Source organism: Macaca nemestrina, chromosome 2, assembly GCF_043159975.1.
Source record: "Macaca nemestrina isolate mMacNem1 chromosome 2, mMacNem.hap1, whole genome shotgun sequence".
NCBI classification, from domain to species: domain Eukaryota; kingdom Metazoa; phylum Chordata; class Mammalia; order Primates; family Cercopithecidae; genus Macaca; species Macaca nemestrina.
In genome coordinates, this window is record NC_092126.1 from 169,677,268 (window position 1) to 169,694,697 (window position 17,430).

Consider the following 17,430-nt stretch of genomic DNA (forward strand, 5'->3'; position numbering starts at 1 on the left):
ACATGCTATACTTTTATATGACTAGCAGTGCAGTGGGTTTGTTTACACTAGCATCACCACAAACACAGGAGTAATGTGTTGCACTATAATGTTATGATAGTTATGACATAACTAGGCAATAGGAATTTTTCAGCTCCATTATAATCTTATGAGACCACAGCCATATACGCAGTCTGTCATTGACTGAAACATTGTTATGCAGTGCATGCATGTACTTTAAACTATGCTGTTGTAGCGCAAAAGCAGCCACAGACAATATGTAAAAGAATGAATGTAGCTGTGCTCTGGCCAGATGTGGGGGCTCATGTCTGTAATCTCAGCACTTTGGAAGGCCGAGGTGGGTGGATCACCTGCAGTTGGGAGTTCGAGATCAGCCTGGCCAACATGGTGAAACCCCGTCTCTATTAAAAATACAAAAATTACCCAGGTGTGGTGGCGCACACCTATAATCCCAGCTACTCAGGAGGCTGAGGCACCATAATCACTTGAACCGGGAAGGCAGAGGTTGCAGTGAGCCGTGATTGTACCACTGCACTCCAGCCTGGGCAACAGAGAGAAACTCTGTCTCAAAAAGAGGAAAGGAAAGGAAAGGAAAGGAAGGGAAGGGAGGGAAGGGGAGGGGAGGGGAGGGGAGGGGAGGGGAGAGGAGGGGAGGGGAGGGAAGGGAAATGTATGTAACTGTGTTCCAATAAAACTTCATTTACCAAAATAGGCAGACGGTTGCATTTGGGCTGGGATGCATAGTTTGCCCACCTCTGCCTAGGAAGATAGTCAAGGCCATTTTTTCCAACCTCCTCTAACAAGTCAGGGAGTCCCACTCTAGTCCCTGGCTCTGGTTCCCTATCTGTCATAGAATACATTTGGTCTTCTTTAAGGGATATGAAGTGTCAGATGCTACTGTCTGCTCCCAGACCCAGAGCCCAGGAGATCTGCGGCTGCAGCCCCACGCCCTACTTTGCCTTTGTTTATTGAAGTCCTAATATGTGCTAGGCATTGTGCTCGGTCCCAGAGACATAATAATGAATGATGCAGATATGGTCCTAATCTCATTAAGCTTACAGTTTGGTAGTAAAGACAAACATTAGATTACTTCCCGTTTTCTCGAGTCGCTGTTAGTTCGCCTCGACCTGTAGTTCGCCCTCGACATGCCAGATCCATCAAAGTCCGCTCCTGCTCCAAGAAGGACTCCAAGAAGGGCGTGACTGAGGCGCAGAAGAAAGACGGCAAGAAGCGCAAGCGCAGCCGCAAGGAGACGCACATATAGGTGTGCCAGGTGCTGAAGCAGGTCCACCCGGATACCGTCATCTCCTCTAAGGCCATGGGGATCATGAACTCCTTCGTCAACGACATCGAGCGCATCGCCGGCGAGGCTTCCCGCCTGGCGCATTGCAACAAGCGCTCGACCATCACCTCCAGGGAGATCCAGACAACCGTGCGCCTGCTGCTGCCCGGGGAGCTGGCCAAGCACGCCGTGTCCGAGGGCACCAAGGCTGTCACCAGAGCTAAATAAACTTGCCAAGGAGGGACTTTCTCCGGAATTTCCTGATCTGACCAAGAAAGCTTCTTACCAAAAGAAGCACAGTTGCTTTCTTTTTTTTTTTTTTTTTTTGAGACAGAGTCTCGCTCTGTCCCCCGGCTGGAGTGCAGTGGCGCGATCTCGGCTCACTGCAAGCTCCACCTCCCGGGTTCCTGCCATTCTCCTGCCTCAGCCTCCCAAGTAGCTGGGACTACAGGCACCCGCCACCGCGCCCGGCTAATTTTTTTGTATTTTTTGTAGAGACGGGGTTTCACCGTGGTCTCGATCTCCTGACCTTGTGATCCGCCCGCCTCGGCCTCCCAAAGTGCTGCGATTACAGGCGTGAGCCACCGCGCCCGGCCCACAGTTGCTTTCTATTACCTCATTATCTACTGCAGAAAAGAAGACTGAAGAATGCAACCACACCTGGATGGACTTTTCCACAGGATAAAGCTGGCCTCTTGGTCTCATTCAGATTCCAAAGAGAATCATTTACAAGTTAATTTCTGTCTCCCTGGTCCATTCCTTCTCCCTAATAATCATTTACTGTCCCTCAAAGAATTGTCTACATTACCTATCTCCTCTTTTGCCTCTGAGAAAGGGTGTATAATCTTCTGTAACCCACTGAGGGGTTGGGGTAATCATTCTATGGTCCCCAGCCCTGTACATTAATAAATTTGTATGCCTTTTCTCTTAAACAAAAAAAGTAAAGACAAACATTAAATAAATATGCACACGCATGAGTGTATAATTATGATTCCAAATTGGGTCAATATTAAACAAGGAGACTTTTATGAGAAAAAAATAATAGGAAACACTAACTTGCTGTAGATTGAAGGGCCAGGGAAGATCACTCTGAGAAAGTAAAAGACGAATCTGAGGAAGTAAGAGAGGCCTCTAGGATAGAAATGAGTTTTCCTTGAAATGAGTCTGGGGAATAACGTTCCATGCAAAGCAAAGAATATGTATGAAGCTTCCAAGAAGGGAAAAAAGTATGTTAGTTCAAGCTTTTAATGAAAGTCTGAAGGCTAGTGAGTTTAGAACTGTTGTCCAGTACAGTGGTCATTGGCCACATATGGTTATTTAAATCTAGATTTAATTAATTAAAATTAAAATCTGTTCCTCAGTTGCTCTAGACACATGTTAAGTACTCAGTAGTTACATATGGCTACTATATTGAACAGTGCAAATATGGAACATTTCCCTCATTGCAGAGAGTTCTGTTGGAGAGCATTAGTCCAAAGCATATGTAGAGATCTATAGTATATTTGAAATAACATTCATATGGAATTTTCATTAAATGGAAAATTATAAATGGAAGGCTTTTAAGTATCAGTATATAAACCAGGAAATAGAAAAATATCAAATATATTAAAAATAAATGTTCAATCATTGGATGAAAAGCTGATGGTGTACTTAACATGGATGTATCCGGCTGTAATACCTGGACCACTGATCAATCTTAGCACAAAAAAGAGAGCCCACCATTGTATACTTACAGATGGAATAACACATCATCACCTATGAAATAGTCTTGCAAAAAAAAGTCAAACCTGAACTTGCTCAATCCTTTAGATTAGCACTATCCAACAGAAATATAATACTTACCACATGTATAATTTTAAGTTTTCTACTAGCCTCATTAAAAAAGTAAAAATGAATAGGTGAAATCAATTTTAATATATTTTTATTGAATCTAACATACTCAAAAATCATTGAAATTATGACTGAAGCATATAATCAATGTAAAAATAATTAATATTTTGCATCTTCTTCTATTAAGTTTTGGAAATTTGTTGTATTTTTACATTATCAGCACATCGCAATTGAGACTAGCTGCATTTCAAGCACTGAGTAGTCATATGGATGCTGATTCAAACTAACAGAAAAAAAATTATGAGCTGATGGAGGAAATGTGAATACCGTCAGAATATTTGGTTATAGTGAGACCTTATTGTTTCTTTTCAGGTATAATAACAGTACTATGTTTAAGTTTTTAAAGAGAGTCCTTATCTTTTAGATGCATATTGAAATATTTATGAATGAGATTATATAACATCTAGGATTTGCATCAAAATAATCCAGTGGTGTCTGTATGGGGCATGAATAAGAATGCAGACGACACAAGATTGGCTATGAGCTGATTGGTTGAAACTAAGAAAATGACACCAGCTTGCTGTTTAATGTTACTGTTGAAGAATAGAGAGGGTCTTGTTCATTGAACCCACTACAAATGAGATAATGGAATTAGGATTAGCTGTTATTACTGTCAATCACTTCTGACCCGAGGGAAGATTATAACAATGGCTAGAATGCTTCCTCTGACTGTGAAGCAGACGTCCAATTGTGGGCAATATTTCTGCCACCCTACTGCTGAGAAAAAAAAAAAGAAAAAAAGATTGTGGCTCTAAATCTACTCAGTTACATGGGGAAAAAAAAAAAAAAAGGGAAATTTCAGCTGCTCTCAGGGAAGAAAACAAATGTTTCCAACCCAGATTGAACCAGAGTATTCCTGGGGAGAAGCTAGCGTGGTGGAGACAGCACTAACCCAAATATGAAACCTCCAAAGGAAAGTTAAGACTCAAGTGAGAAGACTGAGCTACTGTGATCAGTTAACCATTCCCTCATGGAATATCACTTTCTTTCTGGTACTAAACTTTGGGAGTCTGCATTTTGTTTTACCAAAGAAGGCAACGATCCTTTCTTTTGTATCACTCCCATAGACTAGTCAGTCAGCAAATTGTGAAGAACGGGATGAATGACAGAAAGATAATCAGAGAGGAAAAAGAGCACTATGGGAAGAACATGGTCAGATCTGGGAGGAATTCTCAGACCTTTTTATTAGTGGACTGGAATTTTCTTCCCTTGGTAAAGCAAAGCTCTATGCATCTTTTTCATTGAGAGCCAGGGTCTCACTCAGTAGCCCAGACTGGAATACAGTGGCATGATCATAGCTCACTGTAGCCTTGAATTCCTGGGTTCAAGCAATTCTCCCACCTCAGCCTCCTGAGTAGGCAGGACTACAAGCATGAGCCAACACATCCAGCTACTTTTTTTTTTTCTTTTTTTGGCAGAGGGGGTGGGTAGAGATGGCGTCTTGCTTTGTTGCTCAGACTGGTATCAAACTCCTGGCCTGAACAGATTCTCCTGCCTCAGCCTCTCAAAGCTCTGGGGTTATAGGCATTGCACCCTATGTATTGTGTTTTAAATTACCAAGTCAACTTTTTTTTTTTTTAATTCCCCGTAAGTACAGTAGATTCACATTCATCAACCGGAGTATTCTTATTTTAGTTGAGAAAACAAGGTGAGAAAGACTTTCACCTTTTCATACCATAGTTCTTTGTATATTCCACTAGCAAAGTGATTATTATGCTGTTTTGTAATGAAGTATTTATTTCATCCACTAAGCCGTGATTTCAAAAGCAAAAACCTTGACATTTTCACCTTTGAATCTCCATCCACATAATGTGGGGCATAGTAAAGGCAATACATATTGAATGAGCAGACCATCCATTCAACAAATACTGAGCCTCCAAATTAGTTAACAGTACAAAATGGCAACTTTGAAAATCTTTTACCTCCAAATGAACACTTCAAATGTGGCTTTTTAGCTAGGATCTTGTCACTGACTTCAAAATCACATTTTTATTGGTTTTTGTTTTTGTTTTTGTTTTTTTGAGATGGAGTCTTGCGCTGTCGCCCAGGCTGGAGTGCAGTGGCGCAATCTCGGCTCACTGCAAGCTCTGCCTCCCGCATTCACGCCGTTCTCCTGTCTCAGCCTCCTGAGTAGCTGGGACTACAGGCGCCCGCCACCGCGCCCAGCTAATTTTTTTTGTATTTTTAGTAGAGACAGGGTTTCACCATGGTCTCGATCTCCTGACCTTGTGATCCACCTGCCTCGGCCTCCCAAAGTGCTGGGATTACAGGTGTGAGCCACCACGCCTGGCCTAAAATCACATTTTTAAAAACACTCCAGTAAGTTAAGCCTGACCTCCTCAAAAGACATGGATTTTTTTTTTTAATTAAAAGAAAAATTTTTAATAGAGACAAGGTCTTGCTATGTTGCCCAGCTTGGTTTTGAACTTCTGGGTTCAAGCAATCCTCCTACCTTGGCCTCCCAAAGTGCTGGGATTACAAGCATGAGCCACCATGCTTGGCCTCAATTGATTTTTGAGACAGAGTCTTGCTCTGTCACTCAGGCTAGAATGCAATAGTGTGATCATGGCTCACTGCAGCCTCCAACCCCTGGGCTCAAGTAATCTTTCCAATTCAGCCTCCCAAGTAGCTTGGACTAGAGGTGCATGCCACCTCACCAGGCTAATTTTTAAATTTTTTGTATATATGTGGTTTATCTTTGTTGCCCAGGCTGGTCTCAATCTCCTGGCCTCAAGGGATCCTCCTGCCTCAGCCTTTGCTAAAGTGCTGGGATTACAGTTGTGAGTCACTGCACCCAGCTGAGATATGGATTTAAATGACTTTGTTATTTTCTAAAATTTAAAGCATATATACACTGTTATGATTATCAATACTCAACTGAATGTACTGCCCAGTCTGAGTTCCTTTCCTGAACTCTATTTCCAAATGTTGCTCCAAAAAGGTTTTTAGTAAATGCAATGTCATTAGGAAAGGTCTCTACTCTCCTGATTATCTTCTTAGATGTCAAGATCACTTTTTCCAAAACTGTGTTAATAAAATCAGGACATGGCTGAGTGCAGTGGCTCTATTACGCCTGTAATCCCAGGATTTTGGGAGGCCGAGGCGGGTGGATCACTTGAGGTCAGGAGTTCAAAACCAGCCTGGCCAACATGGCAAAACCCCATCTCTACTAAAAATACAAAAATTAGCTGGGCGTGGTGGCACGCACCTGTAGACCCAGTTACTAGGGAGGTCGAGGTGGGAGAATCACTTGAACCTGGGAGGCAGAGTTTATAGTGTGCTGAGATTACACCACTGTACTCCAGCCTGGGCTACAGAGCAAGACTGTCTCAAAAAAATAAAATAAAATAAATAAAATCAGGACACAACTCTGTAGAAATACATTTATTTAGAGTAAGGAGGTTATATTGTTTTTATATTCATTGCAGGATCTTACCCTGGCCCCCAGGTGATGGTGAGTGAGAAGGGAAGGAGAACAGAAATAATAGCACAGGCTCTTCAAACAGATATTCCTGAAGTCAAAGTGATTTTATTTTATTTGTTTTGTTATTTTATCAGGCAGCCTCTTGAGCCAGAGTAGGCTCTGAAACTCCCTATTTTTAATATTATTATATTTATTTATTTATTGTAGAGACATGGTCTCCCCATACTGCCTGGGCTGTCTCAAACTCCTGGCTATGAGCCACTGTGCCCAGCCCAGAATTATTTAAAACAGTTATTTGACTGTTTCAGCCCTGTTTCCTCAAATATAAAATGGGAACAATGACACTTCTAAGGCGTTTATAGATTTCTTGGGAACCTTAAGATGCAGAACACTCAGGGCTGGATGCCGTGGCTCACACTTGTAGTCCCAGCACTTTGGGAGGCTGAGGTGGGTGGATCACTTGAGCTCAGGAGTTCAAGATCAGCCTGGGCAACATGGCAAAACCCCATCTTGTGGTGGCACGTGCCTGTAGTCCCAGCTCTTTGGAAGGTTGAGATGGGAGGATTACCTTGAGCCCAGGAGGTGGAGGTTGCAGTGAGCCAAGATCGTTCTACTGCACTCCATCATGGGCAACAGAGCAAGATCCTGTCTCAAAAAAGAAAAGAGAGAGAGAGAGGAAGGAAGGAAGGAAAGAAGGAAGGGAGGGAGGGAGGGAGGGACAGAGGGAGGGAGGAAGGAAGGGAAGGAAGGAGAACATTCAAACAGAATTAGTGTTGAGCTAATCAAGGCAGTTAGCTAAAAGGCAAATTCAACTCACTAATTTGCTCTGTAGTTCTTTCCTTAATAATGAATAGATAATGAAATGTAAACCACTAACATTTTGATTTTCTTTATCCATAGATATTGTCATGTGGTGATTTTTCACCTTCTGTCATTTCTTAGTGAAACAGCCTTTGCAAAATTATGACAGTGGGAGAATTATGACAGTGCGAGATCTGACCTAACTGACTCCATCTTGCTTCTAACCACCAAGGTGCCCCAGTTCATTCTGGGGCATAAGGCTGAACTAACTTTGGGAGAAACTTAGTTTAGAGTTTAACTTTAAAACAAAGACAACAATAGCCCTTTCCCAAAACAAACCCTCTTCTTACTTTGTGACCAGGCTGCCTTTGTAAGACTAACTAATTAGCCACAAGATTAGAAATTATGGTTTAGGAGTCATGCAGCTAGACACCACAAGATTCTAAACCTCCCCAGTTACTCCTAGGGATAACGTCACTATTATAAAACCTAAGACTGGTGCTCAAGATATTTTTCAGACCTTGTGCTCTGATACACCAACTGGTGCCACCCAGACCAGTAATCTGGCTCAACCAGCTCTGCAATCCCACCTAGGAACAGAAGACAGTAAGAAGAATCCACCTTGAGCCCACATGATTTCATCTCTTATTGAGGGAAAACCCCACCCCTGATATTCAACGTGGGTTCTTTTCTATTTCCCTAAGCATCGGCTGGTCTGAGAAATAAAGGGAAAGAGTACAAGAGAGAGAAATTTTAAAGCTGGGTGTCCGGGGGAGACATCACATGTTGGCAGGTTTCATGACGCTCCCTGAGCTGTAAAACCAGCAAGTTTTTATTATCGATTTTCAAAAGGGGAGGGAGTGCTTGAATAGGGTGTGGGTCACAGAGATCACATGCTTCACAAGGTAATAAAATATCACAAAGCAAGTGGAGGCAGGGCAAGATCACAGGACCACAGGATGGGGCAAAATTAAAATTGCTAATGAAGTTTCAGGCACGCATTGTCATTGATAACATCTTATCAGGAGACACAGTTTGAGAGCAGACAACCTGTCTGACCAAAATTTATTAGGCGGGAATTTCCTCGTCCTCATAAGCCTGGGAGCGCTACAGGAGACCGGGGCTTATTTCATCCCTTCGGCTTCGACTGTAAAAGACAGCCATTTCAGAGGCCTACCCTCAGGGGCTATTCTCTTTTTCAAAGATGTTCCTTGCTGAGAAAAAGAATTCAGCGATATTTCTCCTATTTGCTTTTGAAAGAAGAGAAATATGGCTCTGTTCCTCCCGGCTCACTGGCAGTCAGAGTTTAAGGTTATCTCTCCTGTTCCCTGAACATTGCTGTTATCCTGTCCTTTTTTCAAGTTGCCCAGATTTCAAATTGTTCAAACACATATGCTCTACAATTTGTGCAGTTAACATAATCATCACAGGGTCCTGAGGCGATGTACATCATCCTCAGTTTACGAAGATGATGGGATTAAGAAATTAAAGTAAAGACATGCATAGGAAATCACAAGGGTATTGATTGGGGAAGTGATAAGTGTCCATGAAATCTTCACAATTTATGTTCAGAGATTGCAGTAAAGACAGGTGTAAGAAATTATAGAAGTATTAATTTGGGGAACTAATAAATGTCCATGAAATCTTCACAATTTATGTTCTACCATGGCTTCAGCCGCTCCCTCTGTTCGGGGTCCCTGACTTCCTGCAACAATCTCTGACCCAACCAATCAGCGCTCCCCACCCCTGGTCCCCTACCTGCCAAATTATCCTTTAAAAACCCCAGTCTCCAAATTTTGGGGGAGACAGATTTGAGTAACAGAACTCTGATCTCCATTCAGCAGGCTCTGCGTGAATTAAACTCTTTCTCTATTCCAATTCCCCTGTCTTAAATCAGCTCCATCTGGGCAGCAGGCAAGAAGAACCCATTGGGTGGTTACATTAGGACAGTTCTTTTGTGGCTGGACTTTGATTTGATAGACTGCATGAGTAAAGTGAAGCTTTCTAACTCCATGTAGTATACACGTAGTTTTGGAGTTTGCTACTGGTCTGTAAATTGCAAGAAGGCAAGTAGGGTTTTTGTCATGTAATCCAGTGTCTGGAGCGCACTTGACACTTAGTTGGAAGTGGATAAATTTTTCTTCACTAGGTGAATAAATGAATTCTAGGTATCAGAGAATTCGGATGGGGAAGATGCATACAAATGAGCAAAATCCTTGGTGCCAATATATTGGGAAGTCTCTGATTAAGATTGGGTTGCTGTGCTTATTGGCTGGAACAAATTCCATAGACCGTCAAGGACCCATGAGAAAAAGACAGGATCACCTGATCAGGCCCTGGAAGATGCTCACTTCCTCCCCTCTTCTGATAAAAACCAGCAACCCACAAAAATCATAAAAGTATAATTATAGGAGGGGCATGGGCCAGGGAGGGAATTATAAATGGCATAATATATTGGAAAGGGCTTGGTCTATATCATCTTTCTGACCTGGGCTTGAGACGTCTTTTGCCAAATTCCATTATACCCACAGTCATAATAATGAAGTCTCCTAAAATATATCTACAAACAGAATGTCTCTGTGTTCAAGAATCACTGTTATCCCAGCAGCCAGAAAGGCTATAGCCACTGTCAGAGTAGCAACAATGTCTGTACCACACCTAGTTTGTGAGGTACAAGTTACCAACGAGGCTCAATGGAGGCAGAACAAGAGATAAGGACCTAGAGAAGAGCTAGGGTGGAAAAAGGAAACCTAGACTCTAGTTCCAGCCTTGCCTCTCATTTCCTGGTGGACCTTGGGTTAGTCACACACTGTCTGAGCCTGGGTTCTGCCTCTGTCAAATGAAGGGGTTGGATAGATAATTTGTAACATTCCTTCTGGCTCTAAAATCATATACTACGTGTCACCGAAGAAGCTTCTTCCTGACAAGGAGAAAGACTAAGCTATTTTTTCCCTTTCTATGATTTAAAAGTCCTTTTGCTTTTCATTATATGCAAATGTATGAGTTTTTTTTTTTTTTTTTTTTTTTTTGAGACGGAGTCATGCTCTGTCGCCCAGGCTGGAGTGCAGTGGCCGGATCTCAGCTCACTGCAAGCTCCGCCTCCCGGGTTCACGCCATTCTCCTGCCTCAGCCTCCCAAGTAGCTGGGACTACAGGCGCCCGCCACTTCGCCCGGCTAGTTTTTTGTATTTTTTAGTAGAGACGGGGTTTCACCGTGTTAGCCAGGATGGTCTCGATCTCCTGACCTCGTGATCCGCCCGTCTCGGCCTCCCAAAGTGCTGGGATTACAGGCTTGAGCCACCGCGCCCGGCCGCAAATGTATGAGATTTTAACCAAAACAAAATTACCATCTCTGAGTCACTTCTCAGCCCTCTTCTCATTAAACTGTAGTTCAGGTTTCTGAGACCACAGATAGAAAGAAGAATAGTTAATAAGTCATCCCAGGGTATTAAGGGTATTACCAGCCCTTAATACCAGGGATTAATTATAGGGGTAGCCCAGAGGGCAAATAGGAGAGGTGATCACCCACACAAAAATTCAGTTTGGGATAGGCCTCCACCAACTTTTTTTTTTTTTTTGAGATAGAGTCTCACTCTGTCACCCAGACTGGAGTGCAGTGGTGCAATCCCAGCTCACTGCAAGCTCCACCTCCCGGGTTCACGCCATTCTCCTGCCTCAGCCTCCAAATTAGCTGGGACTACACGCGCCCGCCACCACGCCCTGCTAATTTTGTTTTTGTATTTTTAGTAGAGACGGGGTTTCACCATGTTAGCCAGGATGGTCTCGATTTCCTGACCTCGTGATCCCCTCCGCTTTGGCCTCCCAAAGTGCTGAGATCACAGGTGTAAGTCACCGCGCGGCCACCTCCGCCTACTTTTGGTTGTTGTTCTTGAAGGAGAGCAGATGCTCTGTGTAAGAAAAACACAATTTAGGGAGGTCCGGGGTAAAATGGGGAAAATCCCAGGCTTTTGAGTCATAGTACTGAGTTTAGAGTTCAAATCCTGGATCCCTTGCTTTGTGTCTTTCTTTTTTTTTTTTTTTTTGAGACAGTCTTGCTCTGTCACTGAGATTGGAGTTCATGGCTCACCAGGACTATAGGTGTGTACCACCATGCCCAGCTAGTTATTTTTTATTTTTTGTAGAGATAGGGATCTCGCTTTGTTGCACAGGCTTGTCTCACACTCCTGGCCTCAAGTGATCCTCCCACTTTGGCCTCTCAAAATGCTGGAATTAAGGCACGAGCCATCTCACCTGGCCCAATTTCTCCTCTGTAAATTGGAAAAGATAATGTCAACCTCAGAGGGTTGCCATGAGCAATAAAGAAGGTAACGGACAGATGACAAGGTCAGGAGATCAAGACCATCCTGGCTAACACGGTGAAACCCTGTCTCTACTTTTAAAAAATACGAAAATTAGCCGGGTGGTGTCATGCACCTGTGGTCCCAGCTGCTCAGGAGGCTGAGGCAGGAGAATCATTTGAACCTGGGAGGTGGAAATTGCAGTGAGCCGAGATAGTGCCACTGCACTCCAGCCTGGGCAACAGAGTGAGACGCCATCTCAAAAAAAATTGAGACAGAATTGAACACATCATAATGAAAAAAAACAGGTAAAGTTTCTTTTAAAGTGATGCGTTAAAGATGGAGAAGTAGAGAACATACTACAGACACATGGTGAGAAGAAAATTAATCGTACATTCTCCCTTGATTTCAGTGGGGCAGGAGTGAGGGTGCAGACACGGCAAATGCTGAGGGATTATCTTTCCCTTACAGAGCTGACAGTTCGGTTGGAAGACGAGGCTCACAGAACTGACGCACTGATGAAATCACATGCCAAGACCTCTGGTTGCTAGTGCCTTTGTGAACAAAGGAAATCAGAATAGAAGCCTCTCCTCTTCCAATCCTGAGATTCTAGAATTCTAGAAGAGCAAGTTTTTATGGAAGATTTGGTTCTTGGGTTGGGCCTTGAGAATGGGTAGGATTAGGATATACCATTTAGGAAAAGTGGAAAAGTCCACGGCAATTGGTTAGGGTCAGATTATGGCGGGCCTAGACATTCAGGCTGCCAGTTTAGCCTTGGTACAGGAGAAAGAGAGTGGAGTTGAGGAGGACAAGGAGAAGGTGAGGGGCAGGATGGGTGGTAATCGTCGTGGAATCAGGCCTTAACTGCCTCCTCTGAGTCAGTCACCAAGTCTTGTTGATCCTCCTTGAAATGCCTTATACCCATCCCTTCTATGTATTACATCATTCATCCAAGGCGTAAGCTTTCCAGCTGATTTGGCTGGAAGACAGGTGCAAGGAAGTTGAAGTGCAGAACTAGTCTGACTGAAGGAAGATAGTAAATTTGGTTTTAGACATGTTGGATTTGTGGTAATAGGTGAATGTTTAGGTGGAAAAATTATAAAGTGGAACTGACTTTTTCAACTTTCTACAAAAAACAATGTAAAACTGGAGAGTCTAACCAAAATCAGTTCAAGAATAAAAAAGAAAAAAATTGAACATACTTTGTCACTCTCTTGTCTTTTGAAGTGCAATTACTGTGTGGGAATGGAGTATACTTGCAGTTGGTATTTTCAGCTAGCATTGTGGGGGAACAATAAATAGAATTGTGATGGAAACGTTAAGTTTGTTAAACTAAAAAATACATGAGTAGAAAATGGAAAATGCTGGAAAATGTGAGTAAATATTTTAGCTTTTGGGGAGTGTGGAAAACGCGTATCTGTTATGTAATTGGATTCTGTGAATGGATTTATGACAAAAATAAATGATTCTGGGAGAGTTCAAAGAAAATATTTTAACTATTTGGAAGGAAAACAGAGCCTCAGAGGGGAGAACACCTTCCCATCTGTCCATACAAATTAGAGGAAAATTTCACTAGACTACTGAGCTTGCTATGTATTCACCAAAGGAGAATTCTGAAGATGCACACACACCCTGTTTCTTGATTATTGGAGTATCCCTCACCTCCTCTCCTTTTCGTTTCTCTCCCCTTACTTTTATGTCCTCCTTTTTGTGCCTTTTTGATAGCAACTCTAAAGCAGTGGTTATGAAATGGTTATACAACTTTTTATTTGAAGCCGAAAGAGATGATTTTGTGGTTTGGGAGGGAAAAGGAAAAGGACTGAATAAAAGGAAGTGACTCTAAGCTGTTAAGAAAGAGAAGACTGTTAATAGCAACATCTTGATGTTAAGAGACAAGCTGAAACCATCCAAGGCAGGCAGGGAACAAGGTGATAATAAGAGAAAATGTGTTTCACAGACAAAGGAGCCGACAGCAGGGGAGAGCAGTTCAGGGAGAGAGGTGAGCATTAGGAAGAGTGTGCAGAAAGGACGCACGAATCCCTCTGAATCGCACTGGGAAGCATTGGCCGTTTGAACTCCTTGGCAACTCCTGGTCTCAAAGTAGATTGTGAGGAATGAGAACAAAAGGAAAGTTCACTCTGAGTTCCTCTCGTCAGAGCAGGGGAAATTGCTTTGAGGTCACACTAAAAGATGATAATGGTACCAAGTAACAGAAAAAAAAAAAAAAAAAAAAGAGCATCCGAAAAACCAAGAATGTGTCAGGTCACCGGGAGCTTGCCTAGCATAAAGTGACATAAAACCACCACTGACACATAGGTCCTACCACATAGTGCTGTGCAAGACACTTCCAATCAGCATTCAGTTGACTGAAACAGTGAAGAGAATGCCTCAACTACTCTGAGAATATTCGTTCACTTGACAAACAGTAATTGAGATTTCATGGTGTCATCCAGGACTATTGCTATTACTGCTGGAAGGTGCAATAGGAGCTCTTATCTTATGTCCTGTACTAGCTGGTCCAGTGAGGCCAGAAGGAATCACTGTAAAGTGAATACTGGGAAATCGATGCTGACCCTAGAAGGGCACTGGCACTGCAGAAAATAGGTGGTGAGATTTAGGAATGCCAAAATGCTAACTAGAAAGAAATGTGTGCAAGTTTAAATTCCTTGTTATGGACTGAATGTTTGTGTCCCCACAAAATGTTTATGTTGAAGGCTGGGCGTGGTGGCTCACGCCTGTAATCCCAGCACTTTGGGAGGCCAAGGCGGGCGGATCACGAGGTCAAGAGTTCGAGACCAGCCTGAACAACATGGTGAAACCCCGTCTCTATTAAGAACACAACAATTAGCCAGGTGAGGTGGCAGTCGCTGTAATCCCAGCTACTCAGGAGGCTGAGGCAGGACAATCACTCGAACTCAGGAGGTGGAGGTTGCAGTGAACCAAGATCACACCACTGCACTCCAGACTCCATCTCAAAAAAAAAAAAAAAAAAAAAAAAAGTTTCTGTTGAAATCCCAACCCCAATGTGATGGTATTCAGAGGTGGGGCCTTTGGAAGGTAATTTAGATCATGAGGGTGGAGTCCTGGTGAGTGGGATTCATGCCCTTATAAAAGAGATTCCAGGGTGCTCTCTACCCCTTTCCACCATGTGGAGATACAAAAAGACAACAGGAGTCTGTGACCAGGGAGAGGGCCCCTACTAGAACCCAACCATGCTGGCTCCCTCATCTCAGACTTCCAGCCTCCGGAACTGTGAAAAATAAATTTCTTTTGTTTTAAGCCACCCAGTCTATGGTGTTTTGTTATAGCAGCTTGAACTAAGACGCTCCCAAGAGGAAAGACACAGCCAACTGCTAGTCTTTCTCCTCCAGACTTAAAATTTCTCATCCATAAAACAGGCTGAATAAGATGCTGAATACTTTCCCTTTTGGCAGATTTAGAATGGTTCTAGGAGTTATCTGCGATCCCGCAATGGAGATGGGACAACATGGGCTCTCTTTTTTGTTGTTACTTTTGAGACAGAGTCTCACTCTGTTGCCCAGACTGGAGAGCAGCGGCACGACCTCGGCTCACTGCAACCTCCGCCTCCCGGGTTCAAATGATTTTCCAACCTCAGCCTCCCAAGTAGCTGGGACTACATGCACGTGCCACCACACCTGGCTAATTTTTGTATATTTAGTAGAGATGGGATTTTGCCACATTGGCCAGGCTGGTCTCGAACTCCTGACCTCAGGTGATCCACCCGCCTCGGCCTCCCAAAGTGCTGGGATTATAGGCGTGAGCCAGTGCACCTGATGGCAGCTGCTAATCTTTCTTTTCCAGGCCTAAAATCTCTCATGCATAAAATAGGTTGAATAAGCTGCTGCATACCTTCCCTTTTGGCAGATTTAGAATGGTTCTGGGAGATATCTGGGGATCCTGCAAAAGAGATGGGACAACATGGGCTCTCTTAATGTGGGAATCTGTAAACAGCTGCAGGAACTAGAAACTACAGGCATGCTTTCTGTATATTACAATCAGTTGTTGAGAAATTTTTAAATGCTGAAGATGCCAAAGCCCTTCTTCCAGATTTTAAGCCAGAGGCTGCAAACTCGGCACCCCTACATTTTGTTTGGCTAGCAGAATATTGTTTAAAAATTGACCCAGCATTTAAAATTGGTGAAATTTCACCTGAAAACCCAGATTTTTGGCTTCTCCTGAAAGACTGAACTATCTGGCAGCACTGGAGCCACAGCAGCAATTAGCTGGAGGTGAGCAGCGGCTGTCCCATTGAGATGGGCACCTGTTCTCTAGTTTGATCATCTCTACCCCTCACATTAGGGTGACCATTTAACTCGGCCAGCACTTTTGAGAATAAAAGGTGGGGGGGAGGCGGCAGAGTGCTGTGTATTGACACCTGAACTAGGGGCATGAAGCAGGATTCTCAGGAGGAATAAGGGTGCACGATTACACTAAATCACATTGCTTACGCTGGGCTTGTTTCATTCTTTGCCCACTGTTATTTGGGTTTTGTGCTCACGAATCAGGGGACCTTGTGAAGAAGCAAGGAAAGAAAAGGTGTAAAATTAGTAAGAGACACAAAGGTTGAAAAGAAAGTGAAGAGATTAAAAAGGATATTAAAATGAATGCCAATTATACCAAACTTGTAGGTAGAGGCAGAGCCTTGCTGGTGGCTGGCTCAGCATGGAAGTTTGACCCTCCAGGCTCCCTGCCCTACACAGCACTGTCAGTTTTAATAAGCTGTAATCCCATAGTTACAAGCAAGACTAATCAAACTGCAGAGAGCAGCCTGTTCCTAATCAGGAAGGCACAGGGTAATCATTTAACTCTGTGGTTTCTTACTGAGCTCCAAGCTGCCTCTACAGAAAAAACATCCTGGATAAGATAGTTGCTTTCCACTCTAGCCTTGACCCTTTGATGGTCTTTGTTTGAAATTTCTATTAAAATGCTTTCATTACACAAGTATTTGGTTTAAAACTGTTTTAGCATATTTTCCCTTTATTCCAAGGAGTAACAAAATAAACCTCCCCCAAAATACATAAGAAACCTCAGATTCCAGTTGATTACCTGAGTCCACTTGAACTAATCACAGTACCCAAACATTTCAACACCATTCAGGGTGTGGTTACACTCCCAAACTGGGAAGGGGGGTAGAAATTTCAGGATGTGGAATGGCAACCCATGTTGAGCACCTACAAATACCAGCATGGTACCATGGGGCATGTGCTAGTGCTAGCTATTCACTACTGGAAAAGCTGAAGCCAAGGCCAAGTTGCAGCAAAGCTCCTAAAGCACCCAATACCCCAAGGCCAGGAGGCCCCTCTATGCAGTCCCTGATTCTCTTAGCCCCCTCAACCCAGAAGTCAGTCAAAATAAGAATTTATTTAGTACAGTGGATAACCATTGAGTTTAAGTCAGGTGGAGCTAGAGTCTACCTGGGAGCTGAGTAGTCGCCTTTAGGCCCTTAGGCAAACTATTTAACTTTCCTGAAATATCTGGTGGGCACTCAGGCAGGCTATTCAACTCTCTTAAAATTCAGTTCTTAAATAGTTGGCTTCAGCTTTTCCAGTAGGGAGTAACTAGCACTAGCACATGTAGCCCATAGGACAATAGCAACACCTCACAGCCATGCTCTAAGAGTCAATAGTTATGTATGAAAAGCATTTACCAAGATGCCTGGCACATTTAAGATACTCCATAGATTGTGATTATTATTTTTATTATGTGCTAGCACGG

The 17,430-nt window shown here is 43.2% G+C and overlaps 1 pseudogene; it reads left to right on the plus strand.

The window, feature by feature from the left end:
• Positions 1-1,145: 1,145 nt before the first annotated feature.
• LOC139361628 (histone H2B type 1-O-like) lies at positions 1,146-1,510 on the plus strand (annotated as a pseudogene).
• The last annotated feature ends 15,920 nt before the right edge of the window (positions 1,511-17,430 follow it).